Source organism: Sinocyclocheilus rhinocerous, unplaced genomic scaffold (genome assembly GCF_001515625.1).
Source record: "Sinocyclocheilus rhinocerous isolate Xijiao unplaced genomic scaffold, SAMN03320098_v1.1 scaffold21, whole genome shotgun sequence".
NCBI lineage: Eukaryota > Metazoa > Chordata > Actinopteri > Cypriniformes > Cyprinidae > Sinocyclocheilus > Sinocyclocheilus rhinocerous.
In genome coordinates this window covers 313,997-319,259 of record NW_015641422.1, presented here as the reverse complement: position 1 = coordinate 319,259, position 5,263 = coordinate 313,997, and positions in this window count along the sequence as shown.

The window sequence follows — 5,263 nt, the reverse complement described above, 5'->3', positions numbered from 1 at the left end:
AGGCTAATGGCTGCCCGACTAAGTATTGATAGTTGTGTAAATACTGTCATAGCTGTCTAATTTTTGGTTGATTGTAATCTATTACATACCTTTCTATCAAAGTTATGTGACATTATCAAGCTGAATTTGTTCTGACATAGTTTAACTCTGAGTTCTTGTCATATTTTATTACCATTTTCTAAACTATAGCGAATAAACTGTGATAATGTGAGAAATGTTGAAGGTGTCTGAATATATTTTGGTTTGACTGTATCTATTTGATAAATGAAGTTAACCAACTAACATTATACATACCCTTTTGGTTTCTATACCCAATATTTAAAAAATGTACAAATGTAATAAAAATATCGGTATCAGTACTCGGTATCGGCAAGTACCAAAAATAAAAGTATCGGTATCGGGCGAGTACTGGAAAAAGTGGTATCGGTGCATCCCTACTTAGAAGTGTAGATTCTTGTTAGTAAGACATATGGACTTAAATGATTATGCTCTTGGGCACAACAAGCAAGCAAACATTCAGTAAAATCTATATGTTTCATTCTATTTAAATATGTATATACGTCCTCAATAAGTGCCATTTTTGAAGACTTGTCTAAATGCATGCCTAAGTGTCTAAGGGAGCCCCAGAGTATGACGTAAGAGGGAAACCATGATGCATCAAAATCAAATAAAACAAACTGACAGCGAACAAAAAAAAATAGTAGTCAGGTGTCATGTTCAGCATTCCAGAGATCAATTCACCTAAAATCAATTCATCATAAGTTATTACTCCACCACATGTACATGACGTCATTAACGAAAGCCTTATATTGTTGAACCAATATGGTTCAAATGATGGAGATGCGACCATGTTTGAGAAACAGTCGTGACTAACTAGTTAGTTTCCACAACAATGCACCGTACTATGGGGGTTAATCAGCGACTTACGTCATTATACAGGAAACACACCCCAATTCAGTGATAAGCAGCTCTACTGAAGACAGTGGAGTCATTATTCAAATGTCTCTACTAAGCAAGACAAAGGCAATGGCGACAAGGAACTCTAGCAAATATAAATATAATGGGATTAAATGCATAAAATATATTTGTGTTATTTAACTTTAATAATTGCAGGTTTGTGTCATATTCTGAGTTAAGGGATACTGATATCTGTTTTTGTGTGTGTGAGATGAGTAAATGTATGTTCATGTTTAGTCACATGTAGTCTGGTGTTACTTACTTGAAAAAGTGATATTTTTTTTGTAAATTAAAAAGTGCATTACTTAACTAGTTACTTGAAAAAAGTAATCTGATTATGTAATTTACATTATAAAACAGATAGTTCCGGTCCTTGATTATGATTGGCTGAGCCGTGTTCGAAGCTGTTGTAAATTACTCTACAATAGAATCCTGGCCAGGATGCGTCCTGGGAAAATGGCACGTATGGTCACCCTACTCTACAAACATACACCTTTGTTTACGTCTGTGTGTTGCTCGGCAACCACTTGTTGGAACCACAACTGATTCTGAGGAACTACATTGTTTGGCAGAAGAATAATGTTTGTATTAATATCATTACACTTCATTTGCTCTGTTTAATTTTGTGAAACCTTACTGCATATATGGAATAACCGTTTTATAAAAGCAATGAACCCCATGAAGCTGTGGTTTACAGTGAATTTATAACAGCTAAGGGGCGTTGTGAGGCACGACGCGAAGCGATATATAATTTATATAACCCTTAGCTGTTATAAATTAAAATATAATTTATAAATTTCACTGAAACCACAGCTTCTTGGGGCTTATTGCTTTATTAATTGTTTTGCGTTACCCCCCACACTGGTCTTCACACTTAAGGGAAAAAATGGTTCTTTTAGGAACTGTTCACTAAAAGGTTCTTTGGGAAATCAGAAATGGTTCTTCTATTGCATCACTGTGAAAACCTGCGAATCTTTATTGTTTAGAGAGTTGCCACCTTGGCCACTACTAACAACCAATCAGAACATCACCCGATTGCCCCCGCATAGCAACACCCTGCAAAACATAACTCTGGTGAGGTTTTGCATGTGCAAACACCACTCACTTTTTGTCCAAAATTTAAAAATCCAGTTTTTCAGTTCCACTTCCAGTTTACTCAAGCATCATTGTGATGCAAAACTTGTGTGAGATGTGCCATGTACATAAAAACACACTGATCATTCATTTACTCAGTAGATTTAGCTGTGATTGAACTTCATTTCCCCAGCTGTCACCCCTCATCAGGCTGTCACGGTGTGAAAGGAAGAGGCTGACCGTGCTTCCTGCAGCAGCCCAGCAAAGGAAATGAGGTCACAGCCTCAGCCTGGCGAGGAAGCTGCGCTGTGTTATTAAAAATGAGTACGGTCGTTTCTGGATTTGAACCTGAACCATATGCGAATTAAACTCGAAAGCCAGGCATTCCCTCAGCTAACGCCTTCAAGCCACACGCTGTTTGTCAAGTGTTATCAGGCAGACAAAGAAAAGTTTGCTTTTACGTGTGAAGCATTGCTCTTCTGTCACCATGGAGATGATGCTAGTTAGGCAGTCAAAAGGGCCCAGGGATAAGTGACAATACAAGGCGCTAGTGGTTCAGTCTGACTGGATTAATGAGATTTTGTCACAGTTATTATAACCAGCTCCACACAGCCGGTTACAAAACACACGCTACACTCGCTACTGTTTGACGACAAAATTAGGAACAGCCCCCAAACGTCTCTCCCGCTCACACTCTTCATTTCTCTTTCTCGCTTTATTTCAGCTTTTAACTGTTTCAGACAGACAAACAATTACAGATACATATGCCTACTGTGAAAAAAAATGCTTTAAATGTGCTCGCAAGCAATTACTTATTCACTGGTGCTTAGAGACAGGAGACAGAGAGTGCAAGGGTGAATCTCAAAAAAAAAAAAAAAACATGCCTGCGATATTATTTCACGCCAAAATCAAAAGAAAAAATTGCAAATTAGATTTTTCTTAAAGAACATGAAGGAACGTTTTATGACCATTAAGACTTTTTTTGCATTGGTACATTATTTGCATGACAATTAAACACATTTACTAACAAATTATCATTAAGGCGGTAAATGGCATCCTTATGTAATATGAAAAATAATGATATTTGAATAGTATGGTAACGTTATTGACATTGTATTATACATTTAATAAATAAATAAATATTACCGTTTTTATTTTGATGCATGACAGTAATAACAATTTAGATAGAAATGTTCCTAACTCATGAAAATAATGTCATAATGCAAAATAAAATAAAATAATAATAGTCCTAATGGCTTCATTTTGTTTATGCAAAATATAATTTTGAAAAAAAAAAATTAAATAAAAATAAAATAATAATAATAAATAAAAGTGTTGACATGATTTCATGAGAAAAGCAATACAGTAAAATTGAGTCCTATGAAGAAAAACCGGGTGACACAGATCTGCTGGAGTTCAAAAGCGTTTTATGAAGCCTCACCCAGGATGACAGATATTAATGTCCATTTCCACTGGTTCAGCCCCAGCAACCCCGTGTGTTATGTATGGAAAATACTCAGACATTTTCCCTTCAGAATGGAATAACTGGATCAAAATAGACTGACTGTGGTCAGTTAGTTACCCTTGGTTGAAAGCAATTACTCTTGGAAATATATCTGTCAGCTTACTAAATTAAATAAAACACTCTTTTTCCTCCTGTCAAACAAAACAAAAAAGACGCATTGGTACAGGCAGACATCACCTACACATTTACTGGATAGCTGACATGAAATGTCAAGCAGTGCCATGTAGTGTGAGATGCTACACTTATAAATCTATTTATAAAAGCATTTATCGTTTCTGTATTTCTTCTATTTTCAATTGTTATTTTTTTCTTATTACATGTAGTTTTATGGGCCATATAGACTTTCATTTATAAACTACAGGTCAAAGTTTGGAAGAATTAAGACTAAGAAGTCTCTTACCAAGGCAGCATTTATTTGTTTAAAAATACAGTAAAAGCAGTGAATAATAGTTTGAAATATTATTACAATTTAAATAACTGTTTTCTATCGGAATATATTTAAAAATGTAATTTATTCCTGTGATGCAAAGCTGAATTTTCAGTGTCACATGATCCTTCAGAAAGGATTGCAGCTCAAGAAACATTTATTATTATTATCAATGTTGGAAACAGTTGTGCTGATGAATATTTTTGTGGAATTCCTGATACTGAAGTTATTTTAAATTGTAATAATATTTCGCAATATTACGGGGTTTTTTTTGTTTGTTTGTTTGTTTCTGTTTTTTTTTTACTGTATTTTGATCATATAAATGCAGCTTTGGTGAGAATGAGACAATTAAAAACAATTAAAGAACAATTAAACATCAATTAAAAACTATTCAAAATTGTATTTTTTTTTTACATTTTAATGTGCATTTTTTGTAGATTATAAGATAAAATTGAGAAAAATTGATACATTGTTTTTGTGAACTAATCTTCTGCTGCATATACTTAAAAATAGAATATAACTCTTCTGAAGATATTGGATCAGTAATTGTTTTATTCTTTGTAAATGCTATTCCTCTGTGAGTATATGTAACATAACACAATTTGCACATATTTTTTTGTTTTGTTTTCTTGCCATAAAAAGGAATTAAATGTGTTAAGTGACTAATCTTCTGCTGCATATACTTAAAAATAGAATATAACTCTTCTGAAGATATTGGATCAGTAATTGTTTTATTCTTTGTAAATGCTATTCCTCTGTGAGTATATGTAACAACACAATTTGCACATATTTTTTTGTTTTGTTTTCTTGCCATAAAAAGGAATTAAATGTGTTAAGTATAAAAAACATGACATTAATTACAATTAATTATTTTAATCTACTAATTTGTGGTTTATAGATTTAACACAGCAAATCTGAAATCTTTCCAAGCAAGTACCCCCTGCGGTATGCGTCGCCCCGGGTGGGAATGACTCTCAGCCGCTTTTCTTTTTTACAGAGATAAGACAAAAACAAAACTCTACAGCCCCGCTGTGAGAACATCACATTCGAATATTAGCATTTTCTCTTTTCCACACAGTCATCTCCTCTTCCCTCCTTCCTTCACCTCCCCAATCCATCCATTTTTCATTCACAATTCCTCTTGACACAAAAAATAGGGGTCCCTTCAGCTCCCCTGTCGACCTGAGCCCTCCGCAGATCTGTAAGGTCAAAGGGCACGACCCTGTCGCCGTGGAAACACCACTCTGACAGCAAGCGTTCCCAGGCGTGTGAGGTTACGC